Below are 25,708 nucleotides of genomic sequence, written 5' to 3' on the forward strand. Positions count from 1 at the left end.
ATAGAGGCAGGCAGATTTTTATTTTTAAAGGCCAGTTATTTAATGGATCCAGGATACTATGCATCCTGATAAAGTTCCTTTGGCCTTTAGAATTAAAATAGCCCCACATCATCACATACCCTTCACCATACCTAGAGATTGGCATGGTTTATTTCAGTTAACCTAATAGCTGGTTTGATTTGCATTGAGAGATGATTTTATGTACGATTATAAGTACCCCATGCCAATCTCTTTTCACATGACTGTATGATGATTGTTTTTAAAACACATTTTCCCCTGTGCCTAATGACACAATGTTGTAGATTATGGCATTTGCAGTCCAGACAGCACCTTGTGTATGTTGCCTTGAAGTAGCAGCGCTACATATAAGTATGGAGCTACAACCATAGGGTTAGCATAGCTCTATCTTTAAGACTGAAAGCAGGATTAAACGGCCAAACTCTTTCCAAAATTTAAATCTATCTACAAGCACCTCTAAAGATCACTAATTAGTTTTATCTCGTTTGTTTAATCCCTCAAATTTGTGGTTTTGCAAGGATTATATGCCACACTATTTTTTGGCTGAGGAGCAGTGACTTCCAGTCTTTTTGCTAATCTAACCTCCTGACCCTAGCTTTATACTTAATATTCTCATCCAACTGTCTGCAAGAAAATGAATTAGCGTATTTCCCAACAATTTTGACTAATTATTTTGAAGCGGTTATTGTCACACCTCTTATAGCTGACACAGTGCTAATTTGTTTTCAGCTTAATATGACTCACGTTTAGGACTCTTTTCGCTGCTTAAATGTCTGGGGCAAAATTATGTTTTACACTTGCCAAGGGAAACGTCGCACAATCAGGTAAAAAGAAAAGCCAGTCTATGTGCATACGAGACAGAAGAGTCTACAACCTCCCAAAGAGTCATAACTGAAGAAGAAATAAAAACTGCATGTTGTGTGTCTGTGATAACATGATAGGATTAAGAAACTCGTATATCTACTGCTATTTATCATGATGCCCACAACCTGTCCTACTAATATGTGACAAGGTTCAAGCAACCTACAACTGATTTATTGTTTTGGAAGTTGAAGGTGCTTATAGGTCAAAAATCTGGGTTGAAAAAATAAAGGCTTTAATATATATAACAGGGAACCCAAAGCAGCATTAAACATTGGGCAACAAAAAATAAAACATAAGGAGGAAAGCAAAGTGACAGCCTTTCTTATTTTAAAAAATTAAAGTGAAACATAACATAATAATAATGAACAACATGAAAATAATTGAATGCAATAACATTGTACCACTGTTGTGAAAATGAAAGCACAGAACAAAGGGAAATGTAGTTTCAAATTGTCATTAGCAGAAACACGGAGTGTGCAGTAAACTGCAAACAAACAGGTTCATACTGAAGTGATACAATGAAGTATATAACACAAGACACCAGCAGCAGTTTTTTCCCCTAGTTACCAGTAAGCACCTAATATATAACTTTATTTTAATTTCTCTCAAATGACTCTAATGGCTTAAATACATGCAGCACCACAGCTCACAGTCTATCAGTCTGATCCATTTAAGTTTTTAAGTCCCCAGGAAGTACATTGTCAACATCCAGTAATTAGCTCAGCGTTCAAGCCATTTCCTGCTAACAACCACAACAACTATAAAAAACAAATCTTTAAAGTATACCCCCACAACAGCGCTTGGCCATAATAACCTTTCACCATGAGCAGAAGTGCATTTGAAATATTTATGTGGCCCCTTTCAGAGTTAGCTTAGGATAAACACATGGAAATAGCTCCAGTTGCAATGATACGGAACATTCAGGACTCAAACAAGAACATGAAGTTTGAACTCAGAAACCTTCAGTCTGTATATTAAGCCAAATACGTAATTTGTAAAATTGTAATTTATGCTCACAATATATTGAGGAAAATGTAAGAAAAATGTAGATCAATTAAAAAAAATGTGTAAATCAAAAATGAATCTATAGACCTTATAAATGTGTGGCGAATCAAATATATAAACTGTAAGAAAACTAGCATCTCCATGCTAAGATGAAGCATATTTTCCTCTAGACGGAGCAGGGTGGGATGATTTTAATGCAGCTGTGGACGAGGCAGAGATCAGTTGAAAGGTCATTCAATGAGTTTTTGTTTTGGGACTCCAGGGAAATCAAGTGGCCACGCAGTTGGGGTCACAGGGTTGGCGTGTGTCGCCCCGCGAAGTTCAAGGAGCTTGGCCTTCTTTTGTGCTGAGGTCAAACTGCTCTGCACCCGTCATCATCGAGAGCACAAGGGTGAGTGGAGAAAAAGGTGAACAGCACACTCTGACAGTCAAAGCTTGGTATATTGGAATATACAAACCATAAAAGAACAGTGGAATACCACAAAGTGAAGAAGATGTATGACTCAGAGTGTACACTTTTAAAACAGATTAGATACAATTATATCTGAGGAAAGTTATAAATGTTCTGTATTAATATTATGACTGAAGCAGATGCATGGGCTGTAGAGGTAGGCAGCGTGCTACTATGTTAGAGCCAAGGGAGAAAAGAAAAAGTGTATTGTGAAACAAAAAAAAAGCCTATTAGTGTTGTCAGTTACATCTGCAGGTTCATAATGCTCAGTATTCAAACCCACAGGTCTCCATTGAACTGCTTTGTTGAACAGTAGATTTTCAAACAGAAAACAGTGAAGAAGTGAGGTAGCCTAGCAACATTGAAACCACAGTGAATGACTGTATGCCCACTGCGAAGAAGCCAGGCAGTTGAAATGGCAGCACAGAGCAACCCCAGAGAGAGTGGGATGTGCTGGCCACCATGGAAAATTGGCTTTTTGTAGCAGTGCAATGTAGACGTATGCATGATGTTATCAGATCTGCTTTTTTGAGCTACATACAGACATGCATAAAATTTTCTCACACCTGCTGCCAGGCTCGCTTTAAAACCAGCGCTAGTGACCTTATATTGTTTTGCCACTATGCAGTTCTTGTAACCCTCTAAAATAAGACATCTCCAGAATGTAACAGAGAAAATATTCCCCAGGTGCTGAGAAAAAGAGGTGGAGCAATGTGAATGCTTCCAGGCTGCCAAAGTCCTTTGAGGGGCCTTAGCTTGAATGATCCAGCTGAGCAAATTTACTGGCACACGCTCAAGAAAGGAGGCTCTACTCTGTGACCATGGTAATATAGAAATATGTTCATTTGATCAATAAGAGTCCATTTCTCATGGGGCAGCTGAAAAGCCCAACATCTATTTTTTTTTATTTTTTTTTAAGTATTAAAGGAATGAACTTCTGACAGAGAACATATCATGTCTGTTCTGCTTTTAAGATGAATTACTGTTCACTTGTCCTTTTTATGCATAAATAGGAGAAAAGCACTGTGGCTAATTATCTCGATAGGTGGCCATTTTATTGCACAGCAATCGCAAGGGAGCTGTAAGATTATTACTGTAAAACTACTCAAAGTCTCGAACACAAGCAGGTTACAAATGAGCACAAAGAAATTCAAAATCCGCATGAGATTGAATCAGGGAATGACACACTTCAACACCTCTTAACAAAATAACCTCACTTATGGGTGGCAGTTAATGGGCTAAAAATACAATCAATCTTTTCTGGCAATTTGACAATTTTGATATTTGACAATATTTTTCAGCTTTCACTCACTCTGTGATGTGTGTGAGTAAACAAACAGGGTTGGCAGGGATTAAAGTTCTCCGTCGCTACGACGGATTTCCATCAATTAGATTTTAGAAATGCCATATCTGAGATCGATGAAGAATATGAAAAAATGGGGGGGGGGGGGAGTTGAACTTTTTGGCGTATGATCGATTGTGAGTGCTGGGTGCGCGACACGCGAATGTAGCTAGGCTATAACAATAATAACGGCGCAACATGGTGTTTTATCATAAATCCGTGGACATGGTGAGAAAGCTCTGGCCCTAAACATCCAAGCTCGGGCGCAAATCAATCAGTTGTCAGGAAAGAAAACAAAACGTCTCGCACCGTGCTACTAAGCTGACATTAGCTCGTCGGTTAGAATGCGCAAGTGTCTGAAGGTCTGGCCAGAGATGCGGACGAGGCTGATAGCAATGTGGCTGAGGTTGCACAACAAGCGGATCGGTGTGCTAGTCAGTCTAGCGCTAATGAAACGGGGGGAGCTGGAAGACCCGTCACCCGCCTGCCGGTTCTGATCAGCTAGCAACGGAGAGAGGGTTGTGAATAAGACGATGACGGTGTCGGCGGTGCTCCACCTTTGGTAGGGTATGTTTGAAACGCAGCCAACATGCCAACGCATATTTGACGGTATCACCCAGATGTGCCGATCACCGGGGTGAGAAAAAAAAACCCGGAGCCCAACTCTTTATTCCCGCTGCTATTAAGCAGCCTTTAGACGCATAGCAGGACGGGATGAAACAATCACTGAAGCAATTGTCATTTACATTGGCATATTATATTACATTATATATTATCTTATCTAGACAAGGTGGAACTAATTGTGACACTTCCATAATGGACAGGTTTATTTTTTATCATCCTATTTATTTTGTTTTTTTAAGTTTCATAGCATAAGAGCGATTCATGTAACAAATAATTATTTGATGTTATTAGAGTACAAACACGCCTTACAAAGCTATTGTGAACTAAATATGATTGTTGAGTATTATAATAAAATGTTTTATTAAATTCAGGTGACATTACCTGGTAAATCATTCTTTTCTCAGGTATAAAATCCACACAGATTCTTCATTATATGGCTGTGAAGTTGTCATTAAATTTCATCCTAGGTCTTAAAAAGTCTTAAATTTAACTTGAAGAATCCTGGGGGTACCCTGTTAAACCGTACCGAATGCAATTTATTATCCCGTCTGTTAAGACATGTCCACAATCTTTCACAATTCGCGACGGAAGGTTTTGACTGACCCTGGATTTCCACCGAATGCGGAACGGCTGCGGACCGGCTCTGCTGCGTAGGCTATCGGCTCCGTGTTCCGCCGTCCGTCAATACCCACCAGGTCCGGATTTGTTGCGGTACGGCTGCGGCCATGACTGACAGCTGTAGTCACGAGGACCCACTAGATCTCGCGAAGTTTGTTTCCATCCAGAGGAGGAGAGGGGAAACAACTCTGTGCTGTGTTTCAAGGTGTAGTGCAGGGAAATATGATCCGCTGTGAGCACGGTGTATTTTATTTTGAAAATTAACCAGATGTTTTGTTTTGTTTCTGTGCCCGACTTCCTGTCCCGCACTATCTGCCGTGTGATGAATTGCTGCGGAGCTCTTCGGCGTCCGGCAAAAATAGAAGTACTGCATATCTGCTCCGGAGGGCTGCGGATCGCCGGAGCTGTGCCAGAGTAGCAACGCAGCCGTTCCGCAGTCAGTGGAAATACACATATGACTTTAATGGAAACCTATTGACTCCGCCGCCGTTCCAGAGCGGATCCGCAGACATTCATTCATTCACATTTTAACAACAGTAGGTTATGGCTGTATGTTGACATAAAATAATCATGCAATTAAAATAGTCAACTTATAACTTTGCTATAAAATATTATTAATTTATAGAACAAAACTCGGAAACAGTTTCCTCGCATATTAGCGTCATGAGTGTGTGCGTCTAATGGTAACCACTATTTGGCAAGGCAACTAACCGTTATGGATGCATTGTTGCTAACGGAAGGCACAAACGTGTCTGAGATAGATAAAACAGTGTTTATTTATTGTTATTGTAAAAACATGTTTTAGTTTGAATTTAAATAATACAAAAGCTTTCACTGAAAAGTCATATATGTTTCATTATTAGTAGCCCTTAAATAAAAACAGTAAAGTCTTGCAAACTTGATTTTATAGATTTGACTTGGTGTTGAATTGCATATTCACAATAACAAAAAATCTCCCTTTAAACATTTTTGGCCTGAAGTAATTAAATCGAGTGTAAGGTAAAGCCTTTCTACAATATGATTGCTGCAGTAGAAAAGAACAGCAATGGTTAGTCGTGGGATGGTACTGAAATATTGTTTTGTTCATCAGGAAAAGAGAACACTCGCAATACTCCCTTTACTTTGCTGTTTGCATCTTGTTGTACATTAAAAACCAATAGGTCGCTCAAAGTTCAGTCAAAACATTTTATTTTTTTCACTTTAAACCCTGGGTTGGACGAATGGTGGCTTGATAATGCTACCTGGTGATCCACAGGCATGCTGATTTACTGCATACAATTAGGGCTGTCAAAATTGGCCAAAATGAGTTTCGGATATATATTCAAATATTTATTTTTCTATATTATGTCCACAAGAGGGCAAACCCCTACAATGGGAGACGTAACTACTTTGTAGGTGTAATTATTTTTTTTTAATATAAACATGTATTTTAAAGGAACACTTCTCGTACTTAGGGTAGCAGCCGTGCAGCCTCACACGAGATTAAGCGTTAGTCCTGTACCTGGACTATTCTTTTTGAAAATGATTCTGACTGAAAAGACAAATCTTATTAATACATATTTTACATTTCCATATCCATGTAAGTTTTAATAGTATGATCAGTCCATGAAAGTTCAACAATAGCCGCTTTCCGACCAAGTAGTTACAGGAATGTAATTATAGGAGAAGTCCACTTCTAAACAGATCTACTAACTACTCTACCCCAAAACCGTTTTTTCCATTTGCATTCGCACTGGCCAAGTGGCCATAGGGACTGGTAGGAGGGGTAAGGGAGTGATGCAAGCACGGCAACGGTCTTTATAGTGTTAAAATCAAAAAACAAATACACAAAAAAAAGTATGAACTAAATACTAAATCTAATGTATATAGCATATTTGTCATAATTTAAACAAGTCTCCCGAAGAGAAACGGGTATCTCTCTATCCCCCGCCTCTGCCTGCTGCGCTGTGGACGTGTGTGTGTGTGTGTGTGTGTGTGTGTGTGTGTGTGTGTGTGTGTGTGTGTGTGTGTGTGTGTGTGTGTGTGTGACTGTGTGTGTGACTGTGTGTGTGACTGTGTGTGTGTGTGTGACTGTGTGTGTGACGGCTGGCCAGCCGCAAGACACGCTTGTGGAGTTTAACTCCAAAAAGACAGTTAACCACAGTTTCCCATTAATCTTATGATGGACATGTGTTGTGATATTTAAACAAACGAACCGTCAACGGCGAAATAAAAGCCTCTTATTTACGAGACCGGTTTGAGAGACCTCCAGCTTACCTCGGGGTCTCTGAGCATGACTGGCCGAGCGACGAGCTAGCGGCCGGGGCAGGCGCCTGCTGGCTGTCGCCTGCTGGCTGTCGCCTCACTTCATGGAGCTTCTCAACTCCGAAAACTTTGAAACAAATTGTCAATTCGGCATCAATTTTCGCAAGACTGCCTATATTCGAAATCAAAACAGTTCATTTCTTGCCTAAAACGTCAGAAGTGAAATTAGTGATGAATAAGATGGTGAAAATTGTTAAAATTGTCCCGTTGTTGGTCTGTCTGTACCGGAAACCCGAACCTTGTTGACCTAGGTTCCTATGCTGAAAAGGGAAAAGGGAAAAGACCCTGCCCTGAAGTAGGAGCTGAAAGAGTTACAGGAACTGCGGCCAGAGTGACTTGAAAATCCACAAATTGGTCCAGTCGGAACATGAGAAAAAAAAGGTTCTAGGGATTTTATGTTCTAGGAACTGCAAAAATCCCTCCGGTCGGAAAGTGGCTATAGTGCTAGTGTTCTTAATACATTGTATACATTATCTTGCTATTCTGATTTCATTTTCACACTGTCATGTTGAAAACAAACAAATCACATTTCCTTTTAAGTAAAATGACTAATGGGTATTTGTTGCTTTACTCTCCACTTCTTTGCTCTTTTACTGTGCCTACTTAATAAGTGGAATTATGCTCCCTTTTTTTTTTTTTACACTCATTTTACACACTCACGCCTATATTTGTGTTCCTGAGGTGTTTATGCAATATGGCCCCTGAACCTAAGAGCCCACACTTTATCTGGCAATCAATGTAAAGGGTAATGACTCGTGTGTCTGAGGAGAGGGTTAAAGTGGTAGGGAGTGGAGGGTGGGGGGAAGCTGACACTGTGAACCCCTGATGGCCTTTCTGCTGGGTAGCCATGGCAACATCTAGCCCTCGTTAATGAGGCACAAGTGAGCTATTAACAGAATACTGATTCGGGTTTGACATCAGCCCTGATTCATATCTATCAGGAAGTGTTGATGAAATATGCACCCTGATTATGTTTTATAACTGCAAATAAAATGGCCTCGGTGTTCTGTTTATGCAGCAAATGCAAAACAAAATGTGCCATGGATGTTACTCACTGATTTAGAGTAATTATGTGGGTCAACGTGCTTTTACCTAAGAAAACTGGCCAAAAAACATCCAGTATGCAGTCTTCAATTGACCTGTTGGGGATTGCAAAACAAACAAAAAGATTTATAAATGCCATCTTTGTTTATCAGTCATATAAAATGAAGTGAAAGCAAAGCCCTGACTGAGCATGTGCCCTTCACATGTTCCTAAGCGTATGAATTATTTATTGAGGTGCTGGGCGCAATTGGTGGTAGGAGGGTGAGAGGAGCATCACTGACTGGCACAGTAATGACGGCGTCTGGGCTCATCTCAAAACACCACACACATCTCTGATTGGTGACCTACACGAGTGGCAGAGGTTAGTTATGCCTGGATGCCTGGCACTGCTTAGCTATGAGAGCACTGCTTCACCGAATCCAAATTAACCAGCAGCTCCCAAATTGCTCTCTCTATCTGCCTGTGCGGCGCGCCGTCTCATGCTGTAAATGATTAGCGCATTAACAGCATAGTGAGGGGACTAACTTGCTGCTCCAGACCTCTTGTTAAAGTAGAGAAAAGCATAGCTGTGAGGTATAATTCATTGCAGTGGCAGCTAATGAGTGGATGCTACAGTGGGAAGGTGACGCTAATAAGCACAGACTTAACACCATCTTAACACAGGTTGGGATTCAGTATGAGGAGCTGGTTGTAGAGAAGTAATCTGATGCTGAGTTGGCACATCCGATCGTTGACAGTTGCTGCAAATGCATGGAGTGTATTTGAAGGACCATAAACTCATCATAACATAAACTGATGAGAGATTCCTCGAGAGCTGGGTATTATTTAAACTGTTTTAATACTATACCTAACAACCATTTTTGACTCTGATATTCAGGAATATTATATATATTTTTTTTTTTTTTTTTTTTTTTAAATGTATTTCTCCATTCACTTTTAAGTTTCCAATTATCACTAAATTGTATAAATTCAAGATAAAGCGGTCTTTTATGTTTTCCTGCTGCCATGAAAGCTAATCCAGTTAATTCAGAATTTGTACACCATTTGATCTTTAGAATCTAACCGTATTTTTGCATCAGAATGCATGGTAGTAGGACAATTTTGGCTCTAAGGGAGTAAAAATTCTTAAAATAGAAAATAAAATGACCAAAATTCCAATCTACAATGAGGAATGATTAGCAAGCAGTCAGTGTCTGTTTTCAGTACATTACAGTTGCCATACTCAACACATTTCGGGAAAATATTATTTCTTTACACGCTTTACGTATGAATGCAAACATGTTTCATACATGAATATACAGTATGCAGGCAGCTTGCTCCTAAGCATGAGAAGCAAGACATTCAGTGGAGTTTACAACTTTCTAATGTCTACAGACATACAAAGAAAATCCTGAGGGCAAATGAGCAAATTTATATTCCGTTTTCTTGAGGAAACCACAGACATACCAAACGGGGCCACCATTGTGTTCTTTTTCCCCTGTGTTTTTTTTCATCCAGTTTCTCTCCAGTGAAGGCCCAGGGTCTCAAAACCCACACAAAAATACACAGACACACATCAAGATATGCACAACTGCACCTTTGGCCAAGATTTTTCTCCCTACCTTCTCAGTATCTGCGGGGTGTTTAAACACCAGAGTAGAGTTGTCTAAATGATAATTGCTTCTAAAAGGTTGATTTGTGGCTATATCAGAGGGGGTAACTCTCTTCTCAGTGTTGAGCGAGATTAGCCATGGATCTTCAGGATTTATCACTCGAGGCATAGAGATTAATGCCGCAATGAAGTTTGAAACAGAATCAGTGGCGACGTATCATTTTAAAAGAAATAAGAGGAGCTTATATCAGCTCAAGCCATTATCAGAAGAAGAAAAAGAAGCTAATCAGCGTTTTTAATGCTAATTATTCTTAATGAGGATTAGATTACAAAAAAGCAGTACAACAATACAAGTACTCTAAGACCAATTTTGTCATAACAGTTACAAAAAGTATTTTACATGTTCTTAAAAAAAGTTCTTAAACATATATACAGTAGTATATCCATGATTCTTTAGATCTTTATTTAGTCCTTCAGTAAACCTTGCTTTGAAGACATCAAGAAGGTGAAACTCCAATTTTAATAGTATTTTTGCGGCTACTGGATGTAAATGAATCACAACTCCATCTGCTATTCTGTGTGTCAATAGAAATCAAACCTTAGTGATTCAGAGAGAAAATTAAATCACATTGACTCCCTAATGTGTGCAGTTAGAGGTGTGTCTGCGTTCTGCGTGGCCCTCCATTTTACCCACAATGCAAAGCAAATGTATGGATAATAGGTTTAGCTGGCTAGAAATGCTGCAGTTACAGGTTTATCTGTGATGGAAGGAGCATGTTATGGCATTAGAGGAGGCCAAACAAAGATTGAATTATAACCAATATATCTGAAAATGAGAATCTCCAGGTTTCAAGCCTTAAAAGGAGCATGTGTTCAATATCATCCATCATTTATCATTAAAAGAAAGTCTGCATTTCTGGCCCCTCCCTTGTCTCCATGTGGTTGGAAATGGATTTTCTACAAAAGCTAAGATGCAATTTACTATCTGCTGCCAATGTTAATCTATTTACATACTTTAATTATGTTCATTCATGCTATTTTATTGGACTGAAACCTGCAATGTGTCTGCTTTCCTTGTTCTACTCCTGAAAATTTGAGTTCTATTTGTACAGTATAGTAGTAGTTGGGTGTGTACGATTGTGTTGAGCAGGCAAACAGGATTCCCGTCTTGGCTGCAGAAAATGGGTGCAGCAGATAAGTGGGCATGTTTTCAAGGAAGAAGCGGGTGGGGGTGCAATTTGCACATTTGAGTTGTGCTATCTTGTCAGCCACAGGGTCAGACTTACATATAGTAATGTTTATGCACCCCGGTGCCATGCAATTAAGCAATAAGATATGATGTTTTTCAGAGGTGTAAATAACGAGCTGTGCACTAGTCTGGTGATAACTGTAGAATGACCAGCAAATGTTAAATTCAGGTAGGTATTATTACAGGGAATGATCTGTCAATAGGATTTCATCTTGTGACTCCTGTGAATCCAAATGACTGGAGTGTGTTTGCCACATATCAGTGATAACTTAAGCCTAATTAATAGGGCCTACGCTGCCTCCTGGGGCACAGGAGGGCTGACAGAGTGAGAATGGAGATTAAAGAAGAAAGTGAACAAAGGTGAGGCGAGGAAATGAGGTGTGTGCTTGTGGTGGGGGGGTATGGCAGACTAGGATGCATGAAGGTGATGCGCAAGGGATCACTGGTCAACTAGCAGCGAGAGCCAGAGCACTGTCACTTTCTCCGCTTGCCATGTCTGCTGGCCCTGACAGCAATCCATTTGAGGGCCTCCTGGTACTAACAGAGTGCTAAAACCCAATCAAACAGGCTGGAAGGAAAAGGCGAGACGCTCTGGCCCAGCCGGCTTCTACTTGTGTGAGCAATTCACCTCTGACTGACCTGTTCAGGCATCTTAAATAAGTCATGCACATCATAGACGGCAGAAAAGTCACCTTCAGGGACCTGAAGACAGCCATGTATCTGTAAAAGCTGGAGAGTGCATTTTAAAATCAAAGAGGACTCCCATGTTTGCCCTCATCAAGGTCAAATGAGAATAAAACGACATTTAAAGAAATACTGAAAGAGATTCTGTTGTTGGACACAACTTAATACAACCAACTAGAGTATGTTTTTTCCTACTTCCTCCCTTTTTCTATTCAGTTCCTCTTTGTCTTGTATCTGTCATCTAAGAGTTATAGTTATAATTTGTTGTTTAGGGAAAGAAACGCAATATCAAATTTTAATTATGTATTAATTTGTTGTACCAATTTTGTTGAGCTTTAGAAAGAAAATACAGGTATTATACTATTATATCCAAATAGCACAATATAATATGAGCTCAATTACGGAAGTAATAAAAATATCATAATAGGCCATGTAATATAGAAGATGAGCTTCCATAATACTAAAAGCCATACGTAAAGAATGCAGTAGATCTTGTTACTTTAATCCCATGTGGAAAGGTCAGTGTAGGCACATTGATCAAGTGTTGTGCACTTGTGACAGAGTTGGCACTGGTGAGAAAAGCACTTGAGCAGATTAAAAGAACAATAAGTTGAATTTATAGCTTTTTGTAGCTCTTTCTCCAGAATGATTAACAGAACATTGACAAGCTGTTTACAAAAAAGGCTTGCAGACCATCAGGTTATAATTTCACTTATTTATGCTTCCCTCAAAGTGAAAAGATTGATTTCATTAGTTGTTCTCTGTTCTGAATATTTAACATTGCAGACAGATAATAGTTGCTAGTCTATGTAGGGCAAGAGATCAGAGCAACACACATGTCAGTAAAATATTCAATCCACCATGCACCAAATGCAGTAAAGATTTTCCTCCCTAACAAGATTACAATGTTTTACTAAAACCAACACTCACCAGCAGCACGACTGCAGTTGACGCCACCTCAAAGAAGCTGCTCAAGTTCAACAAATGATCAGAGGAAGTTAGTTGGTGAAAGCGTAATCAAATGACATCTGTCAGTACTGAGAGCTGTGTTGGACACTGGCACCCTGGTTTGCTTTGGTTTTCATAACTTCCCTTGAAATGTTTGGTGAGAATGTAATTAGCTAGCAATGGGCAGGCAGAGCCTCATTTGAGATGGCGTTCACTGGCGGCATGTTTTTATCCTCTCCTTCCCTTGTGTGGTATTGCATACATATTAACTCTGACAAAATGGTAATTAATATTTCCCCTCCATTGTAAAAGAGGAGAGGGGACTCGAGAGCAATGGTGCCAGGATTCAAAAGAGGGCACTGCCAGACTGGCCATCTTGCCAGTTTTTTCAGTTTGCTGGGAGGAAGTGTTTTTCAATAATCCAACCTTGTGTTATTTAATAAAACAAATTATATGTTTCTATTTTTAATTTGTCCCAACAAAGAGAATTACAATTTTGTTTGGCTTGACTAATAGACAGAAATTTTGTTTCCACATGCACTTTATAAAAATTAAAACTGACCATTTCTTTCTTATTTCAGGAGGTGGGGGATGTGGGCAGGAACACCAAAGAACCAGTACAGTCAGATGGAGTATGAGAATGGAGAACCCTGCTGGCAAGGAGGTTCACGCACTACTACAGTAAGTACTGCATGTGTTTCACACAAAACAATACATACATACGCGCAGTAGTCACACACACTCTTACACTCACAGTAATTGGAGCATATGAGAGCACAAAGAGGCAGAATGAATGAACTGGTGAGAGACAAATGAACAAATGGTACGTACACACTGACAGACTGTCAAATAGACAGATGGACAGATGATACAGTAAAGGATGAGGGAACAAAAAGAAGTCGTTTGCACAGCTCATTAGAGACTCAACCTAAATAAAAGATGTGATACAGACCTCATTTGGATTTTAATTCATTATTGCAAATATGGACATTTTATGTCCGTCACCTTCCGCTTTCTTTGTGTTGGCATTCTAAACTCCGGTGGATATATGAGGACTATGGTTAACCGCTCCTCAGATCTCTGCGGTAAATCCAGACAGCTAGCTAGAGTTTTCTGTTGCCTGACTAAAACACCTTTAAATGTACACATTCCACCAAAACAAGTTCCTTCCCGAGGCTATTTTGCGGAGGCACTGTTGCTCCATCCAGCGCATCCTGTCCCAGAATGCTGTGTGGACTAGCCAGACCTTCCTCTGTAGTGCTGTGGAGGAAGGTCTGGCAATGCGAGACTGCAGGTTCTGTAAACTCTCAAAGAGTGGTTGAGGAACAAAACCTTCGGATGTTTTGTCTTATTATCCTACTAAAAAACTGCATACTGTATAAAGGGAAGGCTGCAAAACATTTAATGTAAAAATTGTGGAGGAAGTGTTGTGGAAATTGACATTTTGGTGAATTTAGAGTAATCATGGAAGATGTTTTGTTTTCATTAACTGGGGAACAAGGGAAATTAGCAATAAAAAAACCAAAAGCCTGAATCTCAGGCAGCCACTATTCATGAATTTAGGATAGTTTGAAACTGTGGCAAAACTGTTGTAATTTGAACAAGGTGGGCCTAGATAAACCAGTCCTCACATACTTTTGACACACGACTCTCTGGTGGTAAATAAAACTAGACGCTCTTTTTACATAAGCCCAAGACGAATATTTAGCTACACACTTTAAAAAACACTTCTCCCACCACAGAAACTCAAATATGCTCTAGATAATGACTTTAACAGTCCACCTTACAAATAAATACAACTTAAGTTAACTGTACAGAGAGGCAGTGCTTATTTCCAGAGGGACAATTTGAAGCCTTCTCGCCCAGTCTGCTCTGCATGCCTCATTCTGCAAAATGTGTATTTCAACAATGGAGAGTCAGTCAATCAGTAAAAGACATTCAGTCCTCATGGCCCACAGCCTGGCAAAAACATGTTTTGTTCAAAGCCATATGATGGAAGCTGACTTGCTTTTACCCCTCTGTCAGTCTACATTGGTTTTATGGTTAATGTTGCTCCGGTTGCATTCTCCTGCAGCTTACTCTTCTTCTACTCTTCTCTCTATTTTCCCAGCATTGCCTTCTTTTTCAGCCACTTTTATGAGATCCATTTACATTTTTGTGTAAGAATTTACTCAATTGAAAATGTAGCACATTTAATCATCTTATTTTCTTTGCCTGGCCCCCGCTTCAAATCTGACTCCAATAAATGTCTTTTGCAAATGTATGTATGTACTCATGCCATTCAGGGGCCCCCTTTGAAATGACTAAATTGAATTCCTTTAATTCAATCCCCTAACTGAGTGCAGTCGGCATAAATTAAGTCTTGTCAGAAGTCGACGCTCATTGTATTTGAAATGCTAAACCTCGTCTTTGGGTCATGCTCGCTCTTTCAGCGGTGAAACACACTTCTCTCTTTATACTTGCGTAGTGGGACCAGTGATGTATTGTTTCAGTGGTGGATATTGTGGTAATCCAAATTCAAGAAGCATGCAGTGTATCTTTAGCCTGGCTCCGCCCTCCTACGTACTTCCGCTCAATTTTCATTTTCCTTGAGTGGTGAGGAAAACTTCCTTTTAGGGAGAAACCTCGGACAGACACAGGCTATTGGTGGGCGTCTGACGATGCCGGTTGGGGGTACAATGAACAGTGGCAATTATAGTGACAATAAAGATAAGGGAACTATGATAGTAGTTGTAGTAGTTCATGGCGTAGCAGGGCACTGCAGGGCATAGCGGGGCACTGCAGGACATAGCAGGGCACTGCAGGGCGTATCAGGGCACTGCGGGGCGTAGCAGGGCGTATCAGGACACTGCGGGGCGTAGCAGGGCACTGCAGGGTGAAGCAGGGCATAGCAGAGCGTCGAGCAGGACCACAGCGACAGATGCAACCATGATTTAGTTGCCATTCTAATCCAAGGACAACTGCTGGGCGAGAAAACCTAAGGACTCCGGGGAATAAGCTCCCCAGAGCTAAGTCAGTAACAAGCATTTCTAGGACATGAGTGCACACAGATGGAAAGAGAGAGGAGCTCAGTGTGTCCCCCGGCATGCTAAAACTATAACAGCATAAATAAGAGCTGGTCCAAGGCAAACCTGAGCCAGCTGTTATATGAATCTGACGACTATGACAGGAAGCAGAGAAGAGAAGGGGTGCCGTGTCTGTAGCTTTACACCCTTCCCCTGCTGCAACTCATCACTCCCTAACTATACGCTTTGTCAAAGAGGAGTTTACTCTTAAATGTGGTGACTGTGTCTGCCTCCCAAACCCAGACTGGGAGCTGGTTCCACAGGAGAGGAGCCTGATAGCTAAAGGCTTTGGCTCCCATTCTACTTTTAGAGACTTTAGGAACCACAAGTAACTCTGCATTCTGGGAGCGCAGTGCTCTAGTGGGACAATAAGGTACTATGAGCTCTTTAAGATATGATGGTGCCTGACCATTAAGAGCTTTGTAGGTCAGGAGAAGGATTTTAATTTCCATCCTAGATTTTACAGGAAGCCAATGCAGAGAAGCTAATACCGGATAAATATGATCTCTTTTTTTAGTTCTTGTCAGCACACGTGCTGCAGCATTCTGGATCAGCTGGAGAGGCTTAAGGGACTTATTTGAGCAACCTGATAGTAAGGAATTACAATAGTCCAGCCTTGAAGTAACAAATACATGGACTAGTTTTTCAGCATCATTTTGAGACAGGATGTACCTAATTTTGGCATTGTTACGCAGGTGAAAAAAGGCTGTTTTTGAGATTTGTTTTAAGTGGGTATTAAAGGATATAACCTGATCAAAAATAACTCTGAGATTTCTGACAGTAGTGCTGGAGGCCACGGCAATGCCATCCAGATAATGAGGTTGGGAGGTGTTTAGGGCCCAGCACAATAAACTCGGTTTTGTCTGATTTTAACATCAGGAAATTGTAGGTCATCCAGGATTGTATGTCCTTGCATGCTTTAGGTTTAACTAACTGACTGGTTTCATCTGGCTTGATTGGTAGGTATAATTGGGTATCATCCGCATAACAGTGAAAGTTAATGGAGTGTTTCCTAATAATACTGCCTAGAGGAAGCATATATAAGGTTAATAGAATTGGTCCAAGCACTGAGCGTTGTGGAACGCCATGGCTAACTTTAGCGTGCCGGGAGGATTCATCATTAACATGAACAAACCGTGATTTATCTGATAAATAGGACTTAAACCAGCTTAGTGCGACTCCTTTAATGCCAATTAAATGTTCCAGTCTCTGTAACAGGATGCTATGGTCAATAGTGTCAAATGCAGCACTAAGATCTAGTAAGACAAGTATGGAGTCCTCAGGTTATCCAAAGTCAGAAGAGAAAACAATAATGAACAGTAAAAGCATCACCAAAAATGTCCATTATAAACATCCAACGCAGTTTGCAGAGTGACTTGACCTACCTAGTTACTGTAGTTCTGCACAGTTTTCCTGTAAAATGAGGGATAATTGCCAACATTTGGGGTGCACTCACTTTCATGCCTAAAGAAAATGTCTTGGTTGGTTTGTTTACAACCTGTCTGTGTTTTTGTACCTTTTCTACTTCTTTTTGGCGACATTGCAGTTTTTTCAGATCTCAGCAATTACTTTTCGTAAATACAAAATGACTTGAAAATTATTTTCTCAGACAAAGCTCCACAGAAGACGTACACATGTTTTTTTACAAGCAGTACTACTAACCACGATGAGTACACTGATCGTCATGTGTAATATTGACAAGTAAGAGTCAAGACAAGTAAAAACACAAGCTGGAAAAGTTACATACCTGTAACCACACACATATAATCATAAAAGTCTAAAGTACTGCCCCCAACACTGACCTATGGCTCTGGCACCTGCAACTCAAAATGGAATACCCAATAATTGCACATGCACATAGGAAAACACTGAGCAGAATACACCAACTTAATACATTTGTGCAACAAGATACTAAGTGATAACAAAGGACTCTATTTGTAATCCAAGTACAGGGCAAAACCGAATCACCAGTTGTACCAGCCTGAAACTTCAGCCCAATAATACCTGTTAAGTTCCCATCTCTCTCCCTCTCCAGGTGCTTTTGTTCGCCAGAGGGATTGTCTGCTCAGGATGCAGTGTGATGTGAGGGGTTGCTATGGAAACCCCCTAGAAGTACAATAAGTTGCTTTTTCCTTTCCACTCTCTTGCAGAGGGTGTCAAAGTCACCTATTAAAATCATGACAGTGTTAATCATTGTTGACACGTGGGGAAAGCAGTGACGTCCCATAATGACACAGTGTCTCATAGTCACAGCATCATTGGGTCTTGTAAGCTGCTTTGAAAATCACTTAAACAAGAGGTAGGACAGTATCTTCAATCATCCTCCATTGGGAGATAAAACTGGCATGGCTCTTGACTCAGGCTAACATCGGCTCTTCTCCCCACACCACCTCAACTTTTTTTCTTTGTGCTTTTCTAGGTCACACTGACATGCGGAACGGAGACAGCCTTGAGATTGGTGAAGGAGCCCAGCAAATGCCAGTACATCATGGACTTTCAGACTCCTGTGGCCTGTCAGCCAGTGCTGAAGCAGCGGGGAATACACAGTGAACTGTGACCCCTTCCCTTACTGGCATAGCCTAGATTAATTTAGCCCGCCTTGGCTTGCCCACAGTGACAGGCTGGGGTCCTGAGGGTCCCCTCTGACATCTGTGTTGTCAGAACATATATACTTCCACACAAGTCTTGCTAAGGTCAGAATCAGATTTTCAGTAACACTGCTCCTAGACCACTTTAGTTTTCATTAATTATTACAGTGTTGCTTTATTTTCACGTGTTAATATTTGAATAGACTTAGGTTACACAAGAATTCTTCACACTGCAGTCTATTCCTTATACAATTTTACACTTAAGGCGCTACAAGATTAGTATGTTACTACACTCCATTGTTGTCCAAAAAAACAACATGCACAGAATATGTTTCTTCCTTATCATGAACATGGCCAATGTTGTTTATTTTGAGTCTGCTGTAAATATTCACTCAAGCTAACCCTAACCCTAACCCTAACCCTATTAATCCACAGTTGAAAGTAGTCCCCAACAAATGCACTTTTTACTCTGAGCAACGTTTGCTAAAAACTACAGTGCCCAGCTGTTTTAGGAAAGTCAAAAAGTATTGAGAGACAAAGTAACACATTGTTGGTTTTGGTCTTTTCAAGATTTTCAGGTGTTTTCTTGTCTTGTTGACAACAGGAAAAATACAAAAGAAAGTGAGCTTTATCCTTTAAATACTGTTTTCACTGCACTATATTTCAGTATGTTAAAGCAACATCAAAGATTATTTTGTACCTTAAAATAATGTTTCCAAAATTGTTTCAGTAGTTCATCAACTCGTAACAGGGTGAACGCCACTTCTGCATTCGCTTTGCGGCCCTCTGTCGGCTATAACCGCACTATGCAAGTTTGCCAGATCGAGTAGCGGATCTGTTCGAATGAGATATAAGAAACTGTCATGGACAATTCCACTTCCAACCTGTAGGGGGACTGAAGAGGAAAAGTGCTTTGGTGTTGCTTTAATGCTCAACAACATTACTATGTAGATGGCTGAATAAATAAAGTGGCATTGCTACCACTGTAACTGCTGTATCAAATAACAAAATAAAATTACTTCATACTTAATTTTCACCTCACTTAATTCTGCTTTTACTGTGTTATATCAACTCCTAAACATTCACACGGTAAAACATTTTAAGATGTTTTAAATATTAAAAAGTACAGACCTATAGATTCTAGATACTGTATTTAGGCCTGTCACGATAACAAATTTTGCTGGACGATAAATTGTCCCAGAAATTATTGCAATAAACGATAATATTGTCGTTCTGAGACCATTTTCATCTGAAATAATGATAATGGCATAATAATGCAGGTACACCTTTTCAAAGACACTTTTATTTCTAAAGATATTTAACACTGGAATTGGAAGACATTTTAAATATCTACAATAAATGAACAAAACAACCAAAAACAATAAATAAAATGGACTCTCAGTCTCTGTTAACAAAAAATGCACTGGAATAAAAACCAAACGCAATCAAAAACAATAAATAAAATGGAAATTTTTCTGGCCGCGATAATTTCCATTTAAAAATTATCAAGCTCATTTTTATTTATCATGCGATTAATTGATTTATTGCATATTGCGACAGGCCTAACTGTATTTACTCACTTTCAGCTTTTATTAAGGATGCATTGTGTACTGAATATAACTTCCCTTTATCTTACAAGAATCTGTCAGAGTTAGCAGTCTGTTTCTTACTGTACATGCTATATATGATGTTGTTATGTAACAGATTGTGGGGTTTGTGCAGCAGGGCCCTCTGCTCATTAAGGGGGAGCTAAATTAGCTGTCAGATATCCAGTAGGCTGACTGATATTGTCCTACCCTGCTGGGGCAGCTGGGTGGCTGTGTGCCTGCTAGCAATGCAGTAGCCTCAGGCCTTGTAGCCCAGAAACCGGTGTTTTTATTTATCTGGCTTCAGCTCCCATTCACATTCTCTATTTGATGGCGATTCTAACTAATTTGGTTTTCAGTTTTGTTTAAGATGTCAACCAAGTGGGACAAAAGACATTTTTTAATGACATACCCAAAAATGTCTCTAAACTAAACTACATTAGGTTTAGGTAAGTGATTTGACTTAGATTCTAAGTGGAACTAGTTGTATTAATACAGCAAAATCTGACAACTCACACTGTAATTATCATGTTTATCTTGCAGCTATAAGGCAAACACTCAAATCGATCGGCTAAACTAGCAAGACATATACTGTTAAACTAAGTATATAATCTATTTTTATACCCCACCATCTCAAGGAAACAATATATCACTGTATATTTTAATCTCTCCGTCATTCAACATTACAGATATGCCAATGCTGATGTCAGCATAAAAAACACTGAACCTGAACAGGCTTCAACTCTACCAACAGCTGGAAATACTGCCAATCACACAGACAGTGTCAAGAGCAGCTCTCTGGCTAATATTGCAGAAAGCATTACTGGCATCTGGAGAGAACTTTAAATTGCATCATTGCCATATGGTGTGGTATGAAGGTGTCTCGTAAAGAACTTTTTCTTGGATAAACCTGCTCTCACAAAGGAACATTTTTGACAATCTGCAGGGTATCAACAACAAATCACACTATATGGTAATGATGCAATATAAAAAAAGAAAATTCTAAAAGGCGCAGGCCTCTCCAGTCTGCTCTCCCGTCAGAATTATCTATTTTACAAATTTACAAACAAAAATTTGTTATGACAGTGATGGCATGTGGCTTTCTTGCCAGTCTCCTGCCGACTCTGCTATCCTGGGTTAGCTGGCCAGTTGGCCGGTCACATGTTAACTTCAGAGTAAACAGAAGAAAAGCGAAAGCAGATCTGAGCTCAAGCTAGCAAGACCTTACCTTGTACGGCAGCCGGATTTTCAAGATGTCACACGAGAATCGCGGGATCACATATCACGAAAATCCATCTAGCGTTAGCAGCCGTAGCAGCAAACAGCCAAAGTTATCTTTACTATGCTAAGTGCAACAAAACTGCAATGCCGATTCTAAATGAGCCACGTTTGTCGTGACCTGTCACTGTGACAGGTCACGCTGAAAGGAAAGTCTTTCCAGTTGAGCGTGGGCGTATTTGAGTGTTGACTCCAAATTGCTAAAAGGGCCCAGAGGCTTTATATTCCATTAAATCTCCGACTTAGCTTTGTAGAAACTAGTTCAAGGTACCTGTTCTCTGGACTGGGAGACAGCAGGGCCTTCGCCTGACTGACTGGTTGACTGACGCCCACCACAACCCAGCACCACTTTCACTCTTTTGGAGATTGTTTTTAGGCTTCCTCCTTTGAAGGGAGGCCAGTTATACCCTCAAGGCTGAGAGAGAAAAAAGGGGCGCTAGCATTGAGTAGGTGTCAGCGGCAGTCACATCTATTTTCCTTTCGTCCACATTTACTCCAGTTTATTCAGTCAAGATACTGACGCATCGCAGTCAGCCACTAGCCTACATATTTCTTTGCCAGCAACACCTTTTACCACCATTGGGGTGGCAGTAGCTCAGTATGTAGGGAGTTGGGTTGGGAACTGGAGGGTTGCTGGTTCCAGTCCCCATACGGACACCTCCTGGGCACTGCCAAGGTACCTTGGAGCAAGGCACCAAATCCCCAACTGCTCGGGGCGCCTGTCCATCAACAGCTGCAGCCCCCTCACTCTGACATCTTGCCATTAGTATTTCGATGCAGCAGGTGTAGGTTTTTGGAAAAGTGAAACAAAATAAGGACAGTCAAAGACTAAACCAAGTTAGGTTTTTGTATTTTATTATAAACTTGCAAATTTACAGGAATAGCACAAGTTCACAAAGGCACATCAGCTCAGTGTGAAAGAGTCTCTTCAAACTAGTTGATCAAGGACACTGAGCTTATATACACAAAGAGGAAATGGGAGTGATAGCCACACATGTTCTGGTCTACACATGACTTTGTATTTTCTTACAGGCAAATCTGGACACAGGAGACAATCTAAATCATAAGAGACACCGTGGAGCCACTTCATCTCTTCCATCTAGCCCTACTTTCACCCTGGGGTCACATACCCTGTACATTTCCACTGGCAAGGGACAACTGCTTCTGTACAGAGAGAAAGTTTACTGTGACCTTGTACCTTTATCGGTTCACACAAAGGCTGTACGCATTCAGCTCCAGACTTTCTGGCTCCACATATTGTAGAGAAAATCAAAATCTTCATATGGGAATGAGATAAACTCCCTTTCAGCATTTGTGAGAGAAACACAGAAAGAAATAAAACAAAAATATAAAGAATCATGCTTAAATGTAATGTTTGCCATTACAAAACGTACTGAGCATGTGTGTGTATTACAGGCCTGCGTGTAATGTGTCTTCTAACAACAGAATGAAAACGTAATTTCCCTTGCGGGATTAATAAAATATATTAAAGTTATCAGTTAGGAAATTCAGTTTTGGTGACTTTTTCGACATACTATACTATAACTTTTTTTCGACGTACTATTCCATGATTTTTTCCGACACACTATACTATGACGTTTTTGTTACTTTTTTCGACATACTATACTATGACGTTTTTATCAATATTTCGACATACTATACGATGATGTTTTTGTGGTTTTTTTGGACACACTATAATATGCCTTTTTTTCGACTTACTATACTATGAGGTTTTTGTGACTTTTTTCGACAAACTATACTATGATGTTTTCATGATTTTTTCGACATATTATACTATGAGGTTTTTATGACTTTTTTCGACATACTATGCTATGATGTTTTTGTGAATTTCTTCGACATACTATACTATGATGTTTTTGTGACTTTTTTCGACATAAGATACTATTAGGTTATTGTTACTTTTTTCGATATACTATGCTGTGACTTTTTTCAACATACTATACTATGATGTTTTTGTGAATTTTTTTGATATACTATACTATGATGTCATTTCAACATGCTATACTATAACGTTTTTTCGACATACAATACCATTAGGTTTTTGTGACTTTTTTCAACATACTATATCGTTTTTGTGGCTTTTTTCGACATACTATACTGTGACGTTTTTGTTACTTTTATTGACATTCTATACTATGAGGTTTTTGTGACTTTTTTCTACATACTATATTATGATGTTTTTTCATCATACTATACTGTGACATTTTTGTGACTTTATCGAAATATTATACTATGATTTTTTTTCGACATATACTATGATGTTTTTGTGACTTTTGTCGACATGCTATACTATGACATTTAATTGACATACTATGATGTTTTTGTGACTTTATTCGACATACTATACTATGACGTTTTTATGATTTTTTTGACATACTATAATATGAGGTTTTTGTGACATTTTTCGACATACTATACTATGATGTTTTTTCGACATTCTATACTATGATGTTCTTGTGACTTTTTTCCACATGCTAGACTATGACGTTTTTTTGACATACTATACTATGAGGTTTTTGTGACTTTTTTCGACATACTATACTGTGACGTTTGTGTGACTTTTTTCGACATACTATACCATGATGTCATTTCAAAATGCTATACTATGATGTTTTTTCGACATACTATACTATGACATTTTTGTGAATATTTCGACATTCTATACTATGAGGTTTTTGTGACATTTTTCGACGTACTATACTATGTTTTTTCGACATAATATACTATGACAATTTTATGACTTTTTTCGACATACTATACTATGATGTCATTTCAACATACTATACTATGATGTTTTTTCGACATACTATACTTTGACGTTTTTGTGACTTTTTTGGACACACATACACATATATGCCTTTTTTTTTCGACATACTATACTATGACGTTTTTGTGACTTTTTTCGACATACTATACTATGATGTCATTTCAACATACTATACTATGACGTTTTTGTCAATATTTCGACATACTATACTATGATGTTTTTGTGACTTTTTTGGACACACTATAATATGCCTTTTTTTCGACATACTATACTATGAGGTTTTTGTGACTTTTTTCGACAAACTATACTATGATGTTTTCATGATTTTTTCAACATATTATACTATGAGGTTTTTATGACTTTTTTCGACATACTATGCTATGATGTTTTTGTGAATTTCTTCGACATACTATACTATGATGTTTTTGTGACTTTTTTCGAAATACTATACTATGATGTTGTTGTGACTTTTTTCGACATAAGATACTATTAGGTTATTGTTACTTTTTTCGATACACTATGCTGTGACTTTTTTCAACATACTATACTATGAGATTTTTGTGAATTTTTTTGATATACTATACTATGATGTCATTTCAACATGCTATACTATGACGTTTTTTCGACATACAATACCATTACGTTTTTGTGACTTTTTTCAACATACTATACTATATCGTTTTTGTAGCTTTTTTCGACATACAATACTGTGACGTTTTTGTTACTTTTTTCGACATTCTATACTATGAGGTTTTTGTGACTTTTTTCTACATAGTATATTATAAAGTTTTTTCAACATACTATACTATGAGGTTTTTGTGAATTTTTTCGACATACTATACTATGAGGTTTTTTCGACAAACTATACTATGACGTTTTTATGAATTTTTTTCGACATATACTATGACGTTTTTGTGACTTTTTTCGACATATACTATGACGTTTTTGTGACTTTTTTCAACATACTATACTATGATGTTTTTGTGACTTTTTTCCACATGCTATGACGTTTTTTTGACATACTACTATGACGTTTGTGTGACTTTTTTCGACATACTATACTATGAGGTTTTTGTGACTTTTTTCGACATACTATACTATGAGGTTTTTTCGACATACTATACTATGACGTTTTTGTGACTTTTTTCGACACACTATAATATGCGTTTTTTTGACGTACTATACTATGACGTTTGTGTGACTTTTTTCGACATACTATACTATGATGTCATTTGAAAATGCTATACTATGATGTTTTTTCGACATACTATACTATGACATTTTTGTGAATTTTTCGACATACTATACTATGATGTTTTTTCGACATAATATACTATGACAATTTTATGACTTTTTTCGACATACTATACTATGATATTTTTTTGACATACTATACTATGATGTCATTTCAAAATGCTATACTATGACGTTTTTTCGACATATTATACTATGAGGTTTTTGTGACTTTTTTCGACATACTATACCATGACGTTTTTGTTACTTTTTTCGGCATACTCTGCTGTGAATTTTTCAAAATACTATACTATGACGTTATTGTGACTTTTTTCGACATACTATACTATGATGTCATTTCAACATGCTATACTATGACGTTTTTTCGACATACTATACTATGACGTTTTTGTGAATATTTCGACATA

The 25,708-nt window shown here is 38.8% G+C and overlaps 2 long non-coding RNA genes across 2 annotated transcripts in view; one reads left to right on the top strand and one right to left on the bottom strand.

Moving 5' to 3' along the window:
• LOC118493682 overlaps nt 1-5,668 on the bottom strand; it is a 21,128-nt gene extending 15,460 nt beyond the window's left edge. The window contains exon 1 of the long non-coding RNA XR_004895633.1: nt 5,658-5,668. This is a non-coding gene — a long non-coding RNA (uncharacterized LOC118493682). The remainder of the gene's footprint in view (nt 1-5,657) is intronic.
• Nucleotides 5,669-12,398: 6,730 nt separating this feature from the next.
• Nucleotides 12,399-19,431, top strand: LOC118493686. Its single transcript, XR_004895638.1, has 3 exons — nt 12,399-12,824; nt 13,324-13,423; nt 18,227-19,431. It is a non-coding gene; the product is annotated as an uncharacterized LOC118493686 (long non-coding RNA).
• The last annotated feature ends 6,277 nt before the right edge of the window (nt 19,432-25,708 follow it).

The sequence above is a fragment of the Sander lucioperca genome, chromosome 17 (assembly GCF_008315115.2).
Source record: "Sander lucioperca isolate FBNREF2018 chromosome 17, SLUC_FBN_1.2, whole genome shotgun sequence".
NCBI classification, from domain to species: Eukaryota; Metazoa; Chordata; class Actinopteri; order Perciformes; family Percidae; genus Sander; species Sander lucioperca.